The sequence below is a fragment of the Tamandua tetradactyla genome, chromosome 6, assembly GCF_023851605.1.
Source record: "Tamandua tetradactyla isolate mTamTet1 chromosome 6, mTamTet1.pri, whole genome shotgun sequence".
Taxonomy (NCBI): Eukaryota; Metazoa; Chordata; class Mammalia; order Pilosa; family Myrmecophagidae; genus Tamandua; species Tamandua tetradactyla.
This window is the reverse complement of record NC_135332.1, coordinates 75,968,650-75,993,739: the sequence shown is the minus strand read 5'-3', so window position 1 is coordinate 75,993,739 and position 25,090 is coordinate 75,968,650. Positions and strand designations below refer to the sequence as shown.

General features: G+C 35.5%; 1 long non-coding RNA gene and 1 pseudogene across 1 annotated transcript in view; one reads left to right on the top strand and one right to left on the bottom strand.

Annotated features, from left to right (window-relative positions):
- LOC143686141 (uncharacterized) overlaps positions 1–23,366 on the bottom strand; it is a 78,597-nt gene extending 55,231 nt beyond the window's left edge. Inside the window, exons 1-2 of the long non-coding RNA XR_013176926.1 lie at positions 22,940–23,366; positions 20,690–20,835 (exon numbers count right to left, since the gene is read on the bottom strand). This is a non-coding gene — a long non-coding RNA (uncharacterized LOC143686141). The remainder of the gene's footprint in view (positions 1–20,689; positions 20,836–22,939) is intronic.
- LOC143685670 (ATP synthase F(1) complex catalytic subunit beta, mitochondrial pseudogene) lies at positions 214–2,599 on the top strand (annotated as a pseudogene).
- Positions 23,367–25,090: the final 1,724 nt, after the last annotated feature.

Below are 25,090 nucleotides of genomic sequence, written 5' to 3'. Positions count from 1 at the left end.
TTTCTGTTTACATTTTAAGCTACTTCTGACTTGGTGGGGCTGAAATTGTGGATTTCCTTTACCTTCACTTTGCTGGTCAAATGTGGCTAAATGCAGGGTTGTGCCCCTCCCGACTTTATTTGTCTCAAATTATTTTCCAGACCCCCCAGCTGAACAAGTGTTTGGCCAACCACCAGGCAGGAGACGGTCTACTTGCTGCTGTTTTCTTCAGTGATGGGGAAGGGCTTTCAGCCCCAGGATGTAAATGCAGATTCTGTTCACACTTTCTCGGACTCTGTATTCCTCATTGACCTGGGACATGAGATGCCCTTCCTGTCCACCTGGCCTCCAAATAGTCGGTGTCTGTTTACTGCTGTGAGAGAATTTATATTCTGTGTCCCTGCTGGAAGGGATTGCAGCTTCTGTTGCTGTGCCTCACTGAGGTGTGTGAACCTAAGAGAAATGCACAGGAGAGGAACAGCTGCTCTGGTATGCAGGTTTCATACCTGATACTTTTCTCTCTCAACAATGCAGCTTCAGGAGGGCCCTTCTCCACTCTTTATCTTCTCCAAGAGCTCTAAAAAATTCAGAATTGTCCATTTTTATCATTGAATTCCTGGTGGTGGGAAGGGGGGGATTTTCAGTAGCCATGTTGATGATATCACCTTCCCCTACATGAACGCTTGAAGATGTTGTTTGAATTTTTGGTTCCTGTGCTGGTTGAAACAGTTGTGCATGTCAGAAGAGCCATACTCTTTAACCTGATTCAGTATGGCTGGATTGATCTTTTGATTAGGTTGTTTCCATGAAGATGTAACCCACCCAATTGTGGGTGGCACCTTGTGATTAAGTGATTTCCACTGAGATCTAACTTTATCCATTCAAGTTGGTTCTTAATCTGCCTACTGGAGTTCTTTAAGAGGGAACAAGAATAAACAGCAACCTGATCCAATGGATGTGCCTACAGAAGAACAGGCCTCACCTGAGCTGTGCAAGAGTTGGTGGTGGGGGTAAAGCTGCAGCACTCAGTCTACTCCCGTACTGTGCCTTGTTGGGGTTTGAAGGTTGTGTGCCTCTGCCTTGGCCTTGGGGGTCTTGCTGGGATTTAGACCTTCAGCATTGCTACCCCAAGCCCAGCTTTTAGCACGGGTCATCCCAGCAGCACTTCAACCTGCCAGTGACTATGCAGCACAAACATGTCCTTCTCCAAAGGCAGGCACCGTCACTGGGCTTATCATGGCAGTTATTGGTGCAGTGATGGATGTCCAGTTTGATGAGAGCCTGCCACCCATTCTGAATGCCCTTGGATGTGCAAGGCAGGGAGAGCAGGCTGGTTTTAGAGGAGGCCCAGCATCTGGGTAAGAGCACAGTGAGGACCTTTGCTAAGGATGATACTGAAGGCTTGGTTAGAGGTCACAAAGTCCTGGATTCTGGTGCACCAGTCAAAGTTCCTGTTGGTCCCATGATCTTGGAAAGAATCATGAATGTCATTGGAGAACTGATTGATGAGAGAGGTCCCTTTAAAACCAGTTTGCAACTATTCATGGTGGGACTCCTGAGTTAATGGAGATGAATGTTGAGCAGGAATTTCTGGTATCATAGTTGTGGGTCTGCTGGCTTCCTATGCCAAGGGTGGCAAAGTTGGACTGATTAGTGGTGCTGGGACTTGGTAAGACAGTATTGATCATGGAGTTAATCAACAACATTGCCAATGCCCATGGTGGTTGTTCTGTGTTTGCTAATATTGGTGAGGGGAACTAGGAAGGCAATAACTTGTACCATGAACTGACTGAGTCTGTTGTTATGAACTTAAAAGCTGCTACCTCCAAGGCACTACTGGTGTACAGTCAAATGAATGAACTACCTGGTGCCCATGCCGGGGTAGCTCTAACTGGACTGATTGTGGCTGAATATTTCAGAGACCAAGAAGGTCAAGATGTACTGCTGTTGATTTATAACATCTTTTGTTTCACCCAGGCTGGCTCAGAGCTGTCTGCCTTACTGGGAAGAATCCCATCTGCCATGAGCTATCAGCCTTACCTTGGCCACTGACATGGGTACCATGCAGGAAAGAATTACCACCACCAAGAAGGGCTCTATAACCTCTGTAATAGGCTATCTATGTGCCTGCTGATGACTTGATTGCTCCTGTCACTGCCTTTGCCCTTTTGGATGCTGCCACTGTGCTGTCACATGCTACTGCTGAGCTGGGCATCTATCTGGCTGTGGATCTTCTAGTCTCCACTACTCACATCGTGGATCCCCACATTGTTGGCAGTGAGCATTACAACATTGCTCATGGGGTGCAAAGGATCCTACAGGACTACAAATCCCTTGAGGACATCATTGCAATCTTGGGTATGGATGAACTTTCTGAGGAAGAATGGGTGACTATGTCCTGTGCATGGAAAATATAAGATTTCTTGTCTCAGCCATTCCAGGTTGCTGAGGTTTTTGCTGGTCATATGGGAAAGTTGGTGCCCCTGAAAGAGACCATAAAAGGGTTCCAACAGATTTTGGGAGGTGTCTCTGACGTTCTTCCAGAACAGGACTTCTATATCGTGGGACCTATTGGAGAAACTGTGGCAAAGCTGATAAGCTGGCTGAAGAGCATTTATGAGGGGTCCTTTTGGCAAATTAAACACTTGTCCAATGTGTTGTCCCTCTCACCCCAAGTCCAGAAGGCTTCAGTTTTCTGTATAGGCCACACAAAAGCTTCATTGAAAAGTCTGTCTGAAGATTACATAAGATTTCCAATAAAATATGTACCCCTCAGAATTTGTCTGCTTTTCTGGGGATATAACATAAATATGTAACGATTTCCTTTTCTATAGTTCTGACAAAGGCAACACTGAAGTTTTTGAGAATGATATTTTTAGAGCGACCACAAGAAACAGTTTTTAGCACAGACCAGGCCATGTATATATGAACTGAGGTCTCCAGAAAAGAATAACCATTTCCATGGATTGATGGAAAACTGTGAGTTTTGTAAGAGGTTTCTTGTAGGTGAAGTGATTTTAATAGTAGGGCCTTGGCTTCGTCCCTTTACAGCATTTGTTAAGAGAAACTGATTTTTTGCACTTAAATACTGCATTACACACAAAAAAAGACGTAACAATTTTGGAAAGAGGAGACATAACCCACACAGCCAGAGACCTTTGGAGTTGCAAAACAATAAAACATTATTTAAAGTGTACAATTACGTAAGTTCTCACACCATATGCACTCATTTGATCATCCAGTCCATGAAGATAAACCCATCTCTCCCCAAATTGTGATATTATTAGTTTTTAAAAATTCCCTTCTCAATCCACAATGCATAATTATGTCCTCAGAGACTTCCCACTTATCTACTTTCTGTCACCAAATGTTAATTGGCTTTTTCTAGAATTTTAAACAAATTTAACAACAGTGCATAGTTTTTGTGCTCTGTTTCTTTCATTACTATAAATATTATAGGAATAATGCATGTGATTGTGTGACTATTTTGTCACCTTTTGTTTTTTTGCATTATGTTTTCTTGTATGGATAAACCACAATTTGTTTATTCTTTTGCCTGTTGATGCAAATCATTATCATTTGATACATAAATTGATGCCTTTTCATTTGCAGATCTTAATATGCCCTATGTGTGAGGTATTAGTCCAAATGCTTTACCCACAACATGTGTCACAGTTTCAAGTGCCCACGAGATTGGACACTGTTGTTAGAATGCTAGCAGATAAAGAAAATGAAGCACAATAAATGAAGCAATGTATTGGAAATCATGGAAGTAGTAAGCCATGAGCCAGGCTTTAGTACTTTTCTGATAACTAGCATAAAATCATTGTATATTGATATTGCTGACAATTCCAAAACATGCTTTGTTGTCATTTAGTCCACTAGAAAACTAGATAATGAGTTTGATCATTATCTAGTTCTGCTGGTTCCCTGAATTGAGGATGGACTTTAAATCCTTGATCTGATATAGCATCCAGGACTAGATCAAGGTAGAACACAAACTCTGATGCTAATTCTTCTTTTAATATTTGTGTTACATTTCTCCAAACGTGATGCCCAGTTTCTTAAATGCTTTTGACCAGCTGCTATCCCATGACAACTGTCTTCCAACAGATGTAGAAGAAAACTTGACACTTACAGTAGTTGAAATGACTCTAAAAGGAAATTTTATATGCAATGATTATATAGGAAATATTGATTATGAGCTGATTTGTCACTTCTATACCTGGGAATAATCTGTATTTCAGCTCAAGCTTGACATTAACCACAAAATGACAGTGAGAACATGCAATACATCTGTTACAGTTTGCTGACACTGCTGGAAAGCAAAGTACCAGAAATGGATTGGCTTTTATAAGGGTTTTACACATTTATGGTCCTAAGGCCATACAAATGTCTAAACTAAGATCTGAAGAGGGATACCTTAGCTGAGAAAGGCTGATAATCTGCATCCTCTGCCGGATTCCGATTTCAAATGGCTCTCTCAGCCCCATGGATCCTTATGTCTTCTGGCTTTTTAGCATCTCATGGGAAGGCAGACAGTGATGTCTGTTGGACTCTGAATCTCAAACATCTGTGCCTACACATCTACTCTACCAGCACTCCAGGCATCGCCATAGGCATTCCAAGCATGTCCAAATGTTTGCATCTGTGTCACTTCTGAAACGTTTGTGTTTTCTTCAAAATGTCTCCCCTTTTGAACATCACCATTAAACTAATCAAGATCCATTTTGAATGGGTAGATTCACAACTCATCTAATTCAACAGCTCATACCCACAATTGGGTCTACCACATATCTATGGAAGTAATCTAATAAAAAATGACACACACAATTGAGTGAGTCAATCTCCATGGAAACAATCTAATCAAAGGCTCCATCTTTAACAATGTCTGGCCCCACAAGATTGGATCAGATTAGAAAGAAAATGGCTTTTCTGGGATATGTAACATTTTCAAACCAGAACAATTTCCATCACCGTAACTGTGTACTTGAGTAAATTTATGCTCAAAGCTTAAGATGACAAAACAATAACTTAGTTCATTGTTTCCTTCATGAAATTCACATGGTCCAGTATATTTAGGAAAATATTTTGTTGATAGCAAATAGCTAGCTTATGAAACTGGAATTTGTTCAAAATTTGCCTCAAGCCCTTATTTCAAGCTCTTTGCCCAATATGCCCTCAATCTTAATATATTATGTTACAAAGTTTTCTCATTCCAATCAGTTTAATATGTTGAAAATCCTGTCTTAAATATTTGTTCTTAAGTCCCAAAGCATTATAAATATTCTTCTTAAATTACTCCTGAGTGCATACCAAGATGCTTTTCTATTTGATGAGACAAGCATAATAAATAAGCTTTTCTTGATAAGCTTTTACAGTGTTTCCTGAATGATTAATTAGTATATTATTATAATGTGTAATAAAACTGTCAATGAATCAGTATGCTAGAACCTATCACTAATTATGTATAGAGCAGTGTCATTTGCAATAATATTATAAATTCAAAAAATGCAGGTAGCATATAGAATGATATGATTTTTCTTTAATTACTTCTGCAGGGTGTGTGTGTCTGTATGTGTTTGAGAGAGAAAAAGCATTTAACAGAGGGAATGGTTATATTAGGTATAATTTAAAAATCGGAATTAATTTTATTAATTTTGCATATATTTGCTATGAAATTCCATATTCAGAAAGTTCTGACACTTCCACAAGTCAGTTTCTGCACTAAAACACCTAAAAATTTGTAACGTTTCTATATATCAGTAATGATCAGTTAGAAGATGAAATAAGAAAAATACCCATTTATATTAGCAACTAGTAGAATCAAATATCTAGGAATAAATCTAAAAAGGTTGTAAAAACTTTTACACAGAAGCTCCAAAACACTGCTAAGAGAAACTGAAGAAGACCTTAAATGAATGGAAGGACATTCCATCTTCATGGAGTGGAAGTCTAAATGATGTCTAGTCTACCCAAAGCGATTTACAGATTCGACAAAATCCCAACCAAATTACAACATTCTACTTCACAGAAATAGAAAAAAAACAACAATCAAATTTATATGGAAGTGTAAGAGGCCTGAATACACAAAACCGTCTTGTAAAAAGAAAAAGTTGGACAGATCAAACTTTCCAATTTTAAAATTATTTAAAATTTTTAAAAAATTATTCAATGCTACAGTAATAAAAAATCTATGGTCCTGAGATGTATGAAAATGGAATCAAATTGAGGGTCATAAAACTAAGCTTCACTATAGAGCAACTGATATTTTACAAGTTCGCAAAGTCAACTAATCTGGGAAATGATAGACTCTGATAAATGCTGCTCAAAAACTGTATGCACATAAGCAAAAGAATGAAAATAGTTCTTTGCCACACATACAAAAATTAAGCCAAAATGGATTTAAGATCTAAATATAATTATCAGAACCCTAATAAAGGACTTTGTCATGAAAGGAAAATGGCAACTTAAGCAACGGGAGAAACTATTTGAAAAGCACATATCTAATAATGTCTTAATATCCAGAAAGAAAAGAAACCCCACAATTCAACAACAGAAAGACAGAAAATCTAATGAAACTATCGGCAAAAGACTTGAATAGATACTTCTTAAAAGAAGATATGCAACTGACCAGAAAGTACATTAAAAGATGTTAAATATCTCTTGTGGCTTGGAACTGTGTACCACAGAAAAACATGTTCTTAAAATTAATTTATTCCTGTAGGTGTGAACCCTTGTAAATAGCATCTTTGGATGAGGTTACTTCAGTTATGGTGCGGCTTGATTCTATTTAGTCTTAATTCTAGTACTGAAGGCCTTATAGGGAACGTCACCAGAGAGAGAACCACAGTGAGCAGAGAGAAGCTGGATCTCACAGAACCGAGAAACTCAGAGAGACTGTGTGTGACAGAAAAGCGCAAGGACAAGTGGCAAAACAGTCCCAGTGAGCCACACCTTCTTAGTGAAATATCACCTCGATGATGCTTTGGATTTTTACTTTTCTTGGCTCAAAAACATTGACCAATTAATTCCTATTGCTTAAGCCAAACCAGTGCATAGTGTTTTCATTGTTAGCCAGGAAGCTAAGAAAACAACAGTAACCATTAAGGAATTACAAATCAAAATAACAATGACAAACCGTTTCACACACACTGGGATAGTTGCTATTAAAAAATGAAAAGTACCAGTGTTGGAAAGGATGTAAAGAAATAGGAATGCACATTCATTGTGTGTGGGAATGCAAAATGTTGAATCCACTATGAAAGACATTTTGGCAGTTCTTCAGAAACTGAAGTGTTTAAATACGATATGACCTAAAAATTCCAGTTATAGATAAAAAGCCACAAGTATTCAAGGTAAGGACTTGACAGATATTTGCATACCAGTGTTAAAGTAACATTATTCACCAGTGCCAAAAGATGGGAACCATCCACATACCTATCTACTAATGAATGGAAACACAAAATGTGGCGTATATACACACTGTGGAGTATCATTCTGCCATGTAAAAGAATGAAGTTCTGACTAATGCCACGACATGGATGAGCCTTGAAGACATCATATTGAGTGAAACTACTCATAAACAAATGGGCAAATGTTGTAAGATGTCACTGATACAAAATAATTAGAATAATCAAATATTTAGAGTCAGAAGCTAGAATATGGGTTGAAGGGTCTCTGTTGAGGTTAAGGAATGAGAAGTAAATATTTAAATTGCACAGAGTTTCTAATTGAGATAGAAAGTTTTGGTAATGGATGGTGATGATGATATCACAACACTATGAACTGAATCAAGGGTTTGGAAATAAATATTTGAATGTGCATTAAAAGAGTTAATTGGGGATTGTAGATCTTACTAGAATGAAAACTGTAAAAGAAATCTGTATGACTGGACAGCACAAACAGTGAACTCAAAGGTGAACTTGGACTATAGATAAGAGTACAATTATAAACATTTTCCTTCATCAATTACAATAAATGTACCACACTAATGCAAATGGTAGTAATGGTGTGATGAAGTGGAACTCTAGTACTTTTGCCTGACATTTCCATAAACCAATAACTACACTAATTTTGAAATAAGCATGAACAAAACCATTCATAAAGCAGTTTGAAATGTAAGCTTCTCTCTTAATGATCTGTGTTTTCTGATGTAGGGAAGAATGGAAGATACAAAGATGATTAAGATATTTTTCTGCTATATGAGAATGTATGTGCACGTGTGCACATTTTCCTCTGTGTGCATGTGTGTGTTTGTGTGGCATACACATCTGTGGCTAAGGGGACAAAGCATCTAAGAAGCATTTGCAACATGAATTTCAAAGAAAGGTTATGATCATATGGTTCTACCATTTCATTTCATATTATGGATAAGAAAACCAATACCCATGGGTATTATGGGTTTTTCCCTGGTCAGAGAAAGAAGAAGTGGAAGGCTAACCTGTGTCATCCATGTTTGCTAACTGAAGTTTTATTGTATGATCCTGCATCTATTAAATAAGGGTTTGGGAGACAAAAATTTTTTAAAATGTTAAAACCTGGAAAGAAGAAGATATTATCAATAGTGAAAAAAGTGAATTAAGAAGGAAGTTATTAAGATAGAAACCAGAAAAATGTGATAGGTGGGATAGGGACAGTTTTCCTTCAGAAAGTGACAATCTCTGAGTTATGTGATGAATCCAGACACTGGAAGAGAAAATGGAGTCTGAATGCTCAGGTAACCATGACAATCATGGTCAAAACTAGCAATTAATACTAAGCAAAGAAAAATGAGGAGTTGTACCACCCAGCATTGTGATTCTCCCCTCACATCCATCTGCTTATGCTCCCGCACTGCCATCTTCAAGATGCCAGGAAAGCAACCGAATAAATCGAATGAGAATACAGTATCCTAAGTGTCACAGGCTGCCCATTGACAACTAGTTTTGTCAGGTTGGTGAAATAAAGCATTTCCTCTCTGAAGCAGCTATGGGTACTCACATTTTGAAAGGCAAAAATAATCAAGACATAATGCTTTTTAGAGCTCTTAAGCTATGAAAGTATTACCATATACAGTAACTGTTTAAAAATTTGAAAAAGTGATCAGGCTTCAACTAGAGATTAGAATGAAATGAAATGGATAGGACTACAGTAAATCCGAATGTAGTGTAAAGGGTGAAAGGTCCATATTTTAAAACTCCATCCTCCTCTGTGCAAGACCAAAGGGAGAAATATTTCTTTGTTGCAAAATTTATATTCTGGGTAGCACATTATTTAATTTAACTTTTATGGACAGTTTATTTAAACACCATAAGTACATGGAATCTTGAATAAGGCATGAGATCTTGTTGCTTTGTATGTTTTAGTGTGAAACACTGATAAATCCCAGAGTAATTTGGGCAGAGAATAAAAAGTATTTGCAAAGCCCCCTTGGGGGAGTGGGAAGAAAGAAGGAAATATTAAACTTCCCCATCTGGAGAATTACTGATATTCCAGCAAGAAGTGGGGACAACCAATTTAATAGGCCGTGCCCTCTGTCCAGGGGTTCACTCCTATGAAATTTACTCCTGCAAAGGAGAAGCTAATCCTACTTATAAATATGCATAACAGTTCCCCCCACAGAACCTTTTTTGTGGTTCAGATGTGGCTTCTTTCTCTCCAAGCCAAACTGCAGGTGAAACAACTGCCTTCCCCCTTACATGGGAAATGATGCCCAGGGGTGTAAATATCCCTGGCGATGTGGCACATGACTGAAGGGTAGAGTCTGGCCCTGTCTTTGTGGGATTAGATGCCTAATTGATCAAATAAGGGAAGAGAAATGAAGCAAAATAAAGTTTCAGTGGCTGAGAGATTTCGAAGTGCCAAAATGCTATCATGTAGATGATTATTACGCATTATATAGATATCCCATTTTAGTTTGTGGTGTATTGGAATGGCTGGAGGGAGGTATCTGAAACTCTTGAACTGTGTTCCAATAGCCTTGATTCTTAAAGATGATTGTATAACTACATAGCTTTTACAATGTGACTAGGTGATTGTGCAAACCTTGTGTCTGAAGTTCCTTTTATCCAAGGTATAGACTGATGACTAAAAAAATCAAAAATAAGAAATAAATAAATAAAGGGGGAGCTAAGGGGTAAAAAAATTGGTCAATGAGATGAAGGGGTAAAAGGTAGGGGATGTATGAGTTTTTTTCTTTTTATTCCTTTTTCTGGAGTGAAGCATAATTCTAAAAATGATCATGGTGAAGAATGCACAATTGTGTGAGGATATTGTGAGTCATTGATTGTATACTATGTACAGACTGTGTGTGAAGATTTCATAATAAAAATATTTTTTAAAATACAGAAAATAAAACCAAAAAAAAGACATAATACTTTTGCTTTGTAACTTATGCTAGCCAGACGAGAGCATTTAGGAAACTAATCATACTTGTATTATCTATTGAATATGTAGGCTGCAATTCCCTATTATAAGTTAATGTGAATACCAAATATCTATGTGGAAAAGCAACCTGAAACAGTATATCACAGAAAAAACACAAAACATGAAGAAGGAATGAAAATTATTTCATAGCTAAGAAGGCTTCCCATTTAGAAGACCTCATAAATGAGAATCATTTACTTACCCTCTAGTTTTAATATCCATGGTTTAGCTCAGGTTCTTTAACATTTTAATTTGAACAGAAACATTAGCCTTTCTTAATATTGCTAGATATGTGGAAATCTGGGTTGATTGTTTCTAAACACTCATATTTCCTTCCGTCTATTGAGAGATTTTGAAATAGCAGTTCAAGGTTTTGAAATAGAATATTCTTAGCAAGGATATCCCTAATCATCTGAGATTTGTCCACAGACTCTAAATTTCTTCCTGGAAGAGATACAAGTCCTGCCTGAACCTGACCAGATTTTTGGAGTTTTCTGTTAGAGTTCAAAAACCTTTAAAGTTCTGTGATTAGTGTACAAAATATTGTATTGTAGGTCAACATATGGATATGTATTTAGTAAATATATTTAGTACCAGATATATTATTAAGACACCTGAAACACAATTGGTTATAATTAAACAATGTAGAAGATTAATTTTTAGGTTACTCTTGGGTATCAAATGGTCTCAAAGCACAATTTCTAGAGGAAAAGCCTACATCTTCCATTTATATCATTCCCTTGTTGAGAGACCCTATGGGACCACCCTTTATTCCAACATTTTTATACAGGTACAAAAAGGCTAGAAGACTGATGAAGGGGTAAAATATAAGGTTTCTGTATGCTTCGACTGAAGTCAAGTTTACCAGTGTCAGAACCTGAGTTTTGGTGAGCTTTAATTCAAATATTTTGAAGAAATAAAAATCAGGGCAATGAAGCTGAGAAAGACAGGTACTATTCCTCTGGTATAATGTAGCAGTCACCAGAGTCTTCATCATATGTGTACAAATAAAATATAGTATCTAGCCACTCTTCATTTAGAACTATCATTATTACTAAAGGGAAGTGAAAATATATTATCCATTTTAGTTTTTGAAGGAGCACTTTGTCAGGTATATTGTCTTGGGTAAAATGTTTATTTTATTCTTTTAGCATTGTCTTTTTTCATTGCCTTCTTACCTCATGGTTTATTGAGAAATCAGATGCTAATCTTATTAAGGATCTCTTATATATGATGTGTTGCTTTTCTCTTCTTTTTAAGCTTCTGTCTTTGTCTTTGGCATTCATAAGTTTTATTGGAGTGTATCTGTGTGTGTGTGTGTGTATATATATAATATATATATAATATATATATACAGAGATGAACCATATATATATATATATATGGGTTCATCCTGCTTTGCATTTTTTCGGGCATCTTGGATTCATGTTTTCATATCTTTCACCAGATTTAGAAAGTTTTCAAATATTATTTATGTAAGTTTTTCTGGCCATTTTAGATATAATCTCTTGTATGTCATATTATTCTAATCACACAATTTTTATTTCAAGTAAGTTTTATTTGCATTATCTTTTTCCATTCTTTCACTTTCAACATATTCATTTCTTCAGATCTAAAGTGTGTTTTATATAGACAGAAAATAGCTGATCTTTTTTTTTTCATTCTGCTAATTTCCATCCTTCAAATGGATAGTGTCATCCATTTACATTTAAAGTAATTATTGATAAGGACAGGCATATATTTGATCTTTTCCTATTTGTTTTAAATATGTTTATTTTTCCTTAATTCCTTCATTATTCACATGTTTGTGTTTAACTATTTTTTTGTAGTAGCAATTTTAACATTGGTTCACTTCCTTTCCAACATTTTCAGGGTCTTTTCTGGGTGTGTATGCCATAATTTTACATCTATCTAAATTGGCACACTTTATAAATATATCCCCAGAAACAAAGATTTACAATAATCATTTCATTTACTTGTGTTTCAAAGCATATAGGTAAAAAAGAGGAGTTACAATCCACAAATAAAACAATACTGGATTTGTCATTTCATATAGGAAGGGACTACTAGAGATAAACTCCCTTGACTCGTTTTCTTGGAATATCTTAACATTGCCTTCAGTTCTGAAGTACATTTCTGCTAAACATAGATTTTTGTTAACAATTATTCTTTATTGTTTTCTATCAGTACTTTAAATATATCATCCAACTTCTTTCTGGTTCCCTTTTCTTTGTTGGAAATCAGCAATTAATCTAATACAGCCACTGCATGTGATAGGTCACTTTTCATTTGCTATTTTAAAAATCATTTTACTTGGGATGGTGCAACAGTGGCTCAGTGACCGAATTCTCACCTGCCATTCCAGAGACCCAGGTTGGATTGCCAGAGCCCATCCATGCCAATATATATATATATGGCTTTCAAGAATTTGATTGTAATGTGTCTAATTATAGAACTCTGCGTTTTATCTACTTTGGATTCATGGAGCATCTTGGATTTCACCATGCCTTTCATCAGATTCAATAAGTTTTGGTCATTATTTTTTAATATAGTCCTTTGGCCCATTTCTCTTTCTCCTCTCTTTCTGAGGCTCCCATTATGTGTGTGTTGGATGCTTGAGGATGTCCTACAGGACCCTTAGTCCCTTTTCATCTTTCGTCCTATTGTTTGTTGTTGTTCCTCAGACTGTATTATTTAAATGACCTATATTCCTGTTTCCTGATTCTTCTTTTTGCCTACTCAAATGTGCTTTAGAATCACTCTAGTGTGTCTTCAGTTATAATTATTGTATATTTCAGCTTCACAAATTGTCATTAGTTCCACTTTACAATTTCCGTTACTTTACTAATAACCTCTGTTAAAAAATTACGGTTCTTTTCCATTAGCTTTTGTTCCATTATGCTTGATAGTTCTTTGAGAACATTTAAGGTAGAATTGGACCTCATTTTAGGTTACTGATACATTCCAAGATGCTTTACGTAAGTTGAAAATTGTGCACAATTGTGAACACTAAAATTTAACAATGATTTCTTCTGTGATCACACCCATTGCCCAATTTTTGTAAATAATAGAGTATAATAAATACTCTATTAAACCATAAGTAAGCAAAATGAATCATAGAAATAACTTAGAAGATTTTTAGTTCTCTCTTTCTCTCTCCCTTTATCCATGTACATATGTTGTGCTCACTGTCCTTCTTTGGATATCTTGAAATTATGATAGTGATTATGAGACTAAGATTGCCTACGTGCTGCTGTGAAGAAAGGATGGTTGACTGTAAATGTGTAGGTATTGTGTAGTCACAATAAACTACCTTGGATTCATGAACAGTACTCAGAAGGGTACCCTGGCTCATTGGTCTGCCGTCTTGAAAATGATTGTTGGATAAAAGAACTTCAGACAATGACTGATGCAGAGGCTAATGTTTGGTACAGCACAACTTAACAACTCTGACTAGTGCTCTGCAGAGAGGGAATGAAGATTATTGAGATGCTGTGATCCTTTACTCTGCTTGAGAAAATGGCATCGGTTTAGTCTATAATTACTCTGTTTTACTCTGTATATTTTTCTGCCTTAAATTTTTGATAACTAATCACATATATGTGAAGTTGCATATTTTAGTCATCATAAAATGAAGGTCTATTGTTTGCGGGATTTCCCTAGGGAATGGGGAGAAGAAGGGGCACCGCGCACGATTAAGACATGACAAACGCAAGAACTTAGTTAAGTGGGGTCAGGGGACTCAAGCTCATCAGGAACACGAGTACCAAATAAACTGACGTCCACATATTTATTGTGCTCTGACATGGGAACTGCTTTAGGGAGGATAACAAAGCAAGATTATAACTAATATCTGTCATGCCTGCAAAGCTACAGAGTTTGGCTCACTGCTCCTGTCCCAGGAACCATTTATTACTTATCAGAATGTTTTCTATACGGCTCTCTTTGGGCTCCAGAGTCAGCGTCCTTGAGAGCAGAGTGAGCGTTGACCAACCGGCCTGAAACTGCAGAGGTGGAACTTTCCCACAGTGAGGCCGGATTAGATAAGGTGCCACAGGCCAGACCCCATTTCACCGGTTTACTCAGAAAAACCCAAGGTTTTTCTGACTTGGCTTTTGCCAACAGTCAGGGGCCTGTACTGGGCCCCAACATATTGTAATTCATTCTAAGTCTTTGTTCAGTTCTAGTGTTTCCTATGGAACATTTTCTATTAATTTTTAATGTGCATGGGGCATGCCTTCTAGTTTCTTTAAATGTCTCATCTCTTTCTTATTTTGAAAACTGAATACTTTCAATATAAAATATGGTAATACTGAAAATCAAATACGTCCTCCTGCTCAGAGATTTTGGTTGCTTGCTGTAAGTTGTCATGTTTGCTTTTGTGACTTTTCTACACTCTATTTAATAACTATATTCTTTGTTGGTTTTGGCCTCTGATGTCTGTTATTTGAGTTTGTTGTCAGCTAGTAGTATAACAGAGATTTCTTTATACTTAGGAGCTAAGGAAAAATGAAGGAGAAGATAAACCTCGCATGGTCTTACAAAGTGGCTTTGTGTGGGGGCACAACATAAAATGTTGGTGTTTAAAACCCTACCCTGGGCTTCACTTTTTGTTTGCACTGAGCCCAAATATCAACTGGAGGCAAAAGTTACAGCTCTTCACAGATCCTTGTCAGCACACATCCTCCCACTTATGTGTTGCTTCTAACGTCCCTGCTCTCTGTGGAAGCATTTTTAACTCTCTCTGCAACTTTTCCTCCCAGGATTCAGGCATGCCTGTAGTTTTCTCAAATACCAACCTATTTCTCCATGCATAATCAGCTTGTCCAGTTGTCTTTTCTATATTTATGAGCAATTCTCTGCACATAGCTTCTTTTCCTCCATCAGAGAGTTCCAAAATAGATGCTACAAATGCAAGCACTGAGCATTATTGCCTCGTTATCCCCAGAAATATTAAAAGAGGAAAACACAATTCCTTGTGAACAAAGTACACCCAGCTTCCTCTGGAACCAGGAATCCACACTGGGAATTTGGGCTGCCCCTTGGAAGACTGCCACCACGTGACAGTGGAGGAGAATAAGGCTTAGTTAATATGACACAAAGCTCTCCAAACTTTGTTAATTTATTTATTTACATTCATTTACATCTATTTATTCATTTAGCTTTTATTTTTATATTAGAGATGTACGTTTAGAAAAAAATCATGTAAAAAATTAGAGGTCCCATATAAACTTTATTATTCCTGTTATCAATATTTTGCATTAGTGTGGTAACTATGTTAAATTTGATGAAACAAATTTATTACACTATAATTATACTGTGAATTGTAGTCCATAGTTTACATGATGGTTAGCTGTTTGCACTGAACATTCTTATGACTTTTCAAATTGTTTTATTACAGTAATATAAAGGTAAACTATAATTTTGTTTTAACCACATCAAATATATAATTCAGTGACATCACATTCAATATATTGTGCTACCATAACCATCTTTCATTACCAAAATTTTTCCATGACCCCAAACAGAAATTCTGTAAGGACTAACTCCCATTCCCTACCACCAACCCGGTCCCTTTAAAACTATATTCTACTTTCTGACTCCAAAGAATGTGATTATTCTATTTCATATCAGTTCCACAACATTTTAATTGTTTTTGTTTGTAAGAGCAGTTGTAGGTTTACAGAAAAATCAGGAAAAAAGTGAAGAGTTCCCATATACACTTTCACACAGGCAGTTTTCACTATGGCTAACATAATACATTTGTGTGGTATATTTGTTAAAATTGATTAAATAAATTAAAACCATGCTATTAACTTTATCCTACATTTACATTAGGGTTGACTCTTTGTGTTGTAAAGTTCTGTGCTTTTGTACATGGGAACTTATATAGAAAACAAAATTTACCTTTTTATCCATCTTCAAATATACAGCTAAGCAGCTGAGGACTGTTAAACCACATTCACAAAGATGTGACTCCATTATTATATGTTGCCCAAATCATTTCCATCATCTCAAATAGAAGCACTGCATAAATTAAAAATTAACTTCTCATTCCCCTCTCAATCTGGCCTTTGGTACTTTGTATTATAGTTTTTGAGTTTATGATTTGTATATTCTGTTTATTTCATATAATTGAGATCATGCAATCTTTATGATTTTGTGTCTGGCTCATTTCATTCACCACATTGTCTTCAAGTTTCTTCCATTTTGCAGCAGGAATGTGAACACCATTCTCTCTTTGGACAAGCAGCACTCCATTGTAGGCATGTACAATATTTGGCTGACCCATTAATCTCTTGATGAGCATTAGGTTGAGTTCTACCTTATAGTAATTGTGAATTTGTTCTGGGTATTAGTGTACAAATATCTGCTCATATTCCTGTTTTGGGTATGCAGTTAGAAGTGGGAAAGCCAAGTGACGTGGAAATTCTGTATTTAAATTTCTGAGACATCCACCATTTTTAAGTTGCCTTTTACTCAATTCAGCACTAAGTCGGTTGCTGTAAACACTTGACTCCTTTATTTACAAGTTGATTTTGACAATTTTTGCTATTTTGTCCACTGCGTCTGTTTACGGAAAAGCCCTTGGAGCCCCATACACCAGTTTGGCTGAAATCATGCCTTGATCTTAGATGTGCTTTATAAACCACACAGAAAAATTAGTAAATGATAAAAATAGTGTTACAAATGATGGCAGGGTGGTGCAACAGTGGTTCAGTGGCAGAATTCTCGCCTGCCATGCTGGAGACCCGGGTTTGATTCCCAGTGCCTGTCCATACAACAACAACAACAACCAAGTGACAACCATAAAAACACGTAGAAAGAAATCTAATGGAAATAGTGCATGATTTTTATTCAAGAAAACCATTAAAATTGCTGAAAAGAGTACAGAAAACCAAAAATTGGGGGGCATCTATCAATTCATGCAGGAAAACACCCCACATTGTTACAATATGAGTTCTTTACAAACTCTCTATACAATTAATTGTAATATGAATGAAATTGACAGTAGATTTTCTTCATTTGTTATGTGTTATTGGTTAATTCCTATTCTTTAGTTATTTCTAAGATGTATATGGAATTCAAGGATCCAGAATGTCAATGAAAATTTTGGAAAAAAAGTGTTGGAGAATTTCAAGATTTCAAGTCTTCTCTATAGCTACAGTGACAATGCTTATGCAGTAGTCATGGAAAAATGATAAATAGAAAAATGGAACACAACTGAGATTTCACACATAGTGTACACATTATGAAAGGTCATGCAGTACCTTCAATTACAATTAAACACCAGTACAATTAAGAGGAAAAAGTATGGTCTTTTTGAATAAAATTTCCTCAGAAAATTATATTTAAAAAATTCAATTTTGTCCACAATTTTTTAAATTCCTAAATATCAATACAAATTGATGATTGGTAAATAATTTTTACTTTTTAGGATGAAGATAAAAAGCAAACAAAATTTCTAGAAAAAATATAGTGGAGAGTGTCTTCCTGATTTGGCACATGCAAGGACTTCTTAATTATGTTTATAAAGGCACTAAACATAAAATAAAACAAATGACACTGGACATTATAAAATTATTAACTGGTTATATTAATAATTAATAATGAACATATTAATATTAATAATGAACATATTAATTTTTATGTTCATTCAATTGCATCACTAATAGCAATAAAAAGCAAGTAAAATAATGGATTATAAGTAAGTATAATAACATATCTGGAAACAGATATGAAAAACTTCTTACTAAAATTCCAACAATAAAACAGATGAAAGAATTGAAGAGGTATTTCAGAAAAGAAAATGTGGGATTGTTTGATAAGCATGTCAGTACATTCTAAATATGGTTACTTATCTTAAAACTAAAAGTTAATAACACTGTGATGTACAGTTACACACCCTCTAAATTTGCTAAAATTATAAAGAATTTGATTATTTATTTTGCCATGTAAGTAGAGGAGATGAAATTCTCCTATATTCTTGGAAGGTGTGTAAATGGGTTTATCCACTTTCAAAATGACTTGTCAGTATATACTATGAAAAACAAAATACATGTTCTTTTGATCTATGGATTCCTTTTCTACATACCCTAGAAAAATTAGGGTCTATGTGTGGCAAGACATGTACAGCAATCTTATAGGAAATGCATTTTTTCTGAGCCAAATTCAGATAACAACGAAAATATCCATTATCCGATGAATGAATAAATAAAATGTAGACTGTTAATATGATTGAATAGTCTATGAAATGAAAATAGAAAACTACTGTTACCGACACTGTGCAATAAACAATCTGATAGAATTCATGATGCGCAAAAACCTCAGCTATGAAAGAAAACACTTTTTAAGATTCTGTTTTTATGAAGTTTGATTAGTCAAACTACTCACTGTCAGAAGGCAAAATAATTGATGCTGATAAAGGTACTGAAACAAATGATAAAGATATAACTAACAGAAGGAGAGTAAATTTCATGACTTCAGTTTGATGGTACAAGAAATGTTAATAGAACTTCTTCAGGCTATGGAATCCTATGCCAAATGGACTCACTAGATGCAATAAGGAATGGTGAGTACTGAGGGGGTAAATACGTGGGTTCAGAAAGTTATGGAGGTGATTTAATAGGAAGTCAGAAGAATTCCAGACTTGTATGCATCTACTGTCACAGCATCTAAACATATACTGCATAGATGGCATAACAAAATATCTAAATGACATAACAAAAAGGAGAATTTTAAAACATCTACAATCAAAATGGGAGATGAAAATGTAATTTAGTGAATATATAAAAGTGAGCTAAACATCAGTACAGGCATAAAACTTTTGAAAACCACAATTGACTAAAGTTTTCTAATTAGTACATATATAAATTAATACTCACAAGTTAGAGAATACACATGCTTTTCCACTACATTTTGAGCGTGTCTCAAAATAAATCATATACTGGGCCAAAAGTCAACATATTACAGTGGTTTAAAATCATACTGGGTGTGCTGTGTGAGCAGAGTTTATTTAAATCTGAACTCAATTAGAGAAAGTAGGTAATATTTCAAAGAACCTGGAAAGGTTTCTGCTTTCCTGACAGGACCTGATGAATCCACTCATATGTTATTAGGAAAACTGAAGAACAGACATTGTAACACTTCCTAAAATGCTCCCTGAGCCAGGTAGTCACCCAAATGCTTTTTTAGTCCTATGTGTCATGCTCTCAAGACACCCCTGAAGGTGAACAATTTGCTAACGTGTTAACAAATGAAGAACTGAGGCACAAGGGGGGAGTGAAAGGTGGTGACCACGTTGCTCACAGACCACCATGCTGAGCTCTGGCACGAGGCTGATAAATGGGATCCGATGTTGTGATGTCGGGATGCCAACATTTGCACAATTCTATTAAGGGCTATGAGCCAATTAAATAAATCCTGAGTTTGGCCTCACAAGTGAGTATTAAAATCACTCCATTCCAGGGCAGTGCAACAGTAAAGAATTTTCACCTGCCATGCTGGAGACCCAGGTTTGATGCCAAAAAACAACAGTAACAAAAAGAAAATCATTCCTCTCCATAGAGAAACACCATGAGGATGAGAGGAAAATCTGGTTTCCGAGCATCTTGCAGACCACAGGATATGGGCCTTTCCTCTCCTCCTTTTCTCTAGGATCAACAGGAAATTCATTGGTTCAGATGTATTAATATTTCTCCATTTACAAAAGTTGTTTTATGCACAATTTCTAATTGGGATTTCTCCCCTCATCAACTGGAGCTAATTATCTCCTTGAAATTTCCCCTGGCTGCCTGCTATTAGTGACACCAAGTGCTACGTTCCCAGGGGCTTTCTCTAATGTCGTGTCCACACTTTTTTAACCAAATGTGGACACAGAACATTGTTATAAATCATTGTTTCCTGCCATAACCTCAGTCATCTAAATTAAATATGCCCTCTCATCCTTGCCAGCACCTCGGAAGTATTGGACCCAAACCAGAAATTCAGACTTGATTATTTGCATAAGAAAAGGTAAATGACCCATGTGTGTCTGATGTTATTAATTTCTTCTTTTCCACTTCTTCCCCTCTCTCCATGAGTCACCTCACTTCTCTCCTGCACTGCTGGATTTTTTTGTGTGTGTGTGAATTAAATTAGAAAAATTATGTTTTTCTGCCTCAGCATATAGAAGTTCTAGAATATGTTCAGGATTTGTGGAAAATCATAATAGCTCATACAACACAGAAAACATCACATTTCATATTTCTACATCATAATGTTATTAAATAAATGCTCATTCCCATAATTAATATCTACTTACAAGTTGCGAGTAAAGATAGTAGCAGTCACATTTATTGCCATTTTCTAGAACCATGAAGACTGATTGTGGGGAATCCACATGAATCAACGAATTGTCAGTCCATTGCTTTTTCAGATATGGTCATCATTCCCAAAATATTGCTATACCTATGGCAATGAAATGACAATAGTCAGAAATTTTGAATCATGCAAATGAAACAAAAGGTTAGCAAAATATAACCACCAAACATTAGCTGCCCCTAAAAGAACATGTTTTAAGGATTTTTGAAAATGTTTCAGAGATCATCATAGGTAAGGAAGATTCTCACACAAGGAGACCAGCATATCTTTTATATTCATCAGATTAAAAACTCATTCCAGCAGAATTAGCAGAAGTTATAAGTATTAATGGAAGTGCCGAGTGAGTGAACGACAGAACCTGATGGAGTCAATGCCAGCAAAGCAGGTAGGGACAGGAGGAGCTCTGCTGGCTGCCCACGGTTTCAGCATGCAGGATGCTAACTTAAAACTCTTGAAGAAATTTAATCATAATGAGTTGTGCTTTATCTTTAAAATTAGATATAATTATTTGCCTATATTATTGCTATTTAGTTAATATTTATACCTTTCACGTATTATCTTTCCTTTGTCAAGTTTTGTGTTATTTCCTCAGTTGTACAAAGTGGGTAAGTGAATCCCTGTTACAAAAATAAAATATATGCACAGCCCCTTAAATGTTAGGAGTACTTTTAGAGATGCTTAAAATATATGAAAAGGCATGCAGGCATTTATCACTGAATTATCTAGTGCAGTTGCTGCATATAAACCACCCAAATATACTAAGTGAAGTATAAAGGTATTAAATATTATAAAGAATGGGGATGAAGAAATAAATGAATACATATATTAATGAACAGAATACTTCTTCCATTTCTTCAGATTGGAAGTATATTCTTCATGTTATTGCAGAGAAGGCAATGTGTAACATCTTTTTACAATTGGAGTGATGAGAACACCCGTGCAATCGATATTTTACATATCCCAGGAAAACTGTACTGTGGAGTGGATCCCCGGCTGCTGCCAGTCTATTGGTAAATACATGGTTTCTATTTAACAGTTTCTATGCAAATCAGTTCAGAACAGTTCATATTAACTCCTTTATTTTAACAGAAATCACATTAGCAAATGCAGAGCTCTTAGTTTTCCTTCTCTATTGCTGCACGGTTAAAAACAATAGGAGTATGGGTATAATGTGGAGAAATGTTTAAGTGCTGGTGTTATCAGCTGTTTGATTCTTCTGTCTGTGCTTTTTAATTTTTTAAACTGACTACCATTTTGAATTCCTCACCAATTTGGAATATTTTATAAATATTAGATTCATGAAGTAGGCATTACTGCAATTCTACAGAAAAGGAAAGAAAGCTGAAGAATTTGAAGAAGCTGAAAATTTCCCAGAGCTACAAAGCAAGTAGATGGTTGAATGGAGGTGAAAAACACTTCAATAGGTTGGAGCAAATAATAAACATAAAAATGGCCATTTTAAGTAAGTTGGTCACACAATGCTGTCAACAATCTGTTGACATAAAACCTCAACAATGACAAAGACAAAAGGTATTAAATGAGTAATATTTGAGGGTCCTGAATTAATGACCACCAGAAATGAGAAAAAAAAAGAGAAAATACTGTCTTGCAAACAGAAGGTAACGCTCATGCTGCCTTCTGTCATTTAGCAGAGTTTGTTTATATTCTCAGTGGTTACATTAGTCACAAGGAAAAGGGAACTAGGAAAGAAAAATATAAATTACAGTGGCTGATGAATGCTGCATTTTCAGTAAAAATAAGAGGGGTCAAGGATTAAAAGATCCGGAAATGTACTTTTCATCATGTCAAGGCATCTAAGAACATAGGTCCAGGAGAATAGGTGTTGAGCTTAAAAGTTTTTTGATTTGGTGTAGGGGCCTGAGATTCTTCTTCAAGGGATTGCATAAGCAAGTTAAAACTCCACAATTTATAGTGACATAATTAAAAGGAATGTTCTAAAGGAGTTAGGTGTGACTGAACATCAATTAATTACTCACATATTACCAAAAATGCACAGGATTGCCCATGAGCTGAATATTATCTTTTTCTGATTCAGCATATAGAAGTTCTAGGATATGTTCAGGATTTGTGGGAAATCATAATAGTTCATACAACACAGGAAACATCACATTTCATATTTCTGTATCATAATATTATTAGATAAATTCTCATTCCCACAATTAATACTTACTTATTATAAGTTGCAAGGAAAGATACTAGCAGTCATGTTTATTGCTATTTTTTAGAATCATGAAGACTGATTGTGGGGAATCCACATGAATCAATGAATTGTCAGTCCATTGCTTTTTCAGATATGGTCATCATTCCCAAAATATTGCTATACCTATGGCAATAAAATGACAATAGTCAGAAATTTTTAATCATGCAAAGGAAACAAAAGGTTAGCAGAAGAATAACCACCAAACATTAGCTGCCCCTAAAAGAACATGTTTTAAGGATTTTTGAAAATATTTCAGAGATCATCATTTTGATATGTTTTTAGTATTATTAAATTAATGCAGTGGCTATTATTGGACATCCATCTGGGAGAGCTTTTCTCTATGGGCTTCAATGATGTCATATACTATATGTAAGTTGGTCTTCATTCAATAGCTCACTGACTGCACTAACGTATTTTATAACAAACTAGTGGATATCCATGACAAAATCAAATGCAATCAACTTTAAGTAGCATGAGATCTTTAAAAAGTAATATAAGAAGTGAAGTGTTATCAGAAGTCAGAAATGTTAACAATTCATCACCTGTAATTAAGGGCAGTGTACTTAAGAAATGTAATATGAGATACATCTTTGTGACTTGACAGAATTATTACTGCAACTGATTGCAGTTTGTGCAATGGATAAGGGGAATCAAGAGTGACATTTTCAAAGATGGGAAAAAGACAGGGATACGGTGATGTAAAATCACATGACAGCAGAGTATTGAAGAAGATAAAGTAGAAAGGAAATGGGGCAGAAAAAGATTGAAGAAAGAGTTCCAAAGAATCTTTAAATGTCATAAAAACTACAATGTGAACCTCACTATTGAGGAAGGAAACCTTGGACCCACCCACATATGTCTTTAGTGAAATGAGTAACTAAACCAATATGATGGTGAATCAGAGCAGGTGTGGCACTGAAATCCTTATCCCACACTTCAGAGTTGATAAGGCCAGGAAAGCTGAAGATCGAATGTAACAGCCGTTTGGTCTTCTGGTGTAGATGTTATTGGAATAAAAATCTAAGATGATGGCAGGAGACATATTGTTAAATTTCAAATAAAAATCTGAATTGGATGGATAAACATTGTTTTTAAAAGGTTAATTAAAGGAAGTAGCAGAAAAACAAGATATTCAATTAATGGGTCAAAGTTTTGGGCCACATATTTTGAACAGGATTACCTAAGCATTTATGTCAGTTCAGGAACATGGAAAGAATGAAAGAGAAAACAGCATTTAGTAGGCAACTTTAACATTACTTGAAGAGAAAAGAGAATGAAGACTAGAGTGTGAATTACTCTTAGATATAGATGTATCTATTCATTCTAAAACAGCAGTAAGGATGAAAAGTGAGTGAAAATACAGAGCAATTATTTTATTGAAATAATTAATAGGAGAAGATATTGTGGGACTTTTAAATGAATATAAAACCATTCGATATTTGGAAAAGTCAGGGAAACAGATATTATACTGCTATACATGGGTTAAGCCAGCTAATAATAAATTATCCTGAGTTGAAACCATCAAGTCCTGTAGGGAAGGGATGGGAAATATGGAAATATGTCCTACATTGTTTCACTAGTATGTAATGAAAATTAATAAAACATTAGTACATGCGCTAAAAGTTTTTTTTTACTTTTCATTTTAGTCACATGTAGAAGTCAAAATTTCTCATATTAAACATTTTTAAGTATAAAAGTCACTGATATTAGTTACATTCAAAATATTGTACTATCATCACCAACATCCATTACTACCACTTTTTCATTGACTGGAACAGAAACTCTGCACTCTCTTAAGTGTGCACTCTTAAGCAATAGATCTGCCCCTCCAATGAGCCCCGTGCCCTAATCTCCGACAGCCTGTAATCTACTATGAATCTCTATAAAATTTCCATTATTGCCACCCCTACCATGCAATTAAGATACACAAATAGCAAGACTGTAGGAGATTAAAGCAACACCATGTGACTTGCTTCTAACCAATAAGAACTATAAAGAATAAAATTTGAAAGATTCTATTGATGGATATATATAGATCCCTTTTCCCCTCATGTTTATACCCCATGCAGCTTGGGGACTATCTGCCTTTCTCATTCCGTGTAAAAAGCATATTCCTTAAAG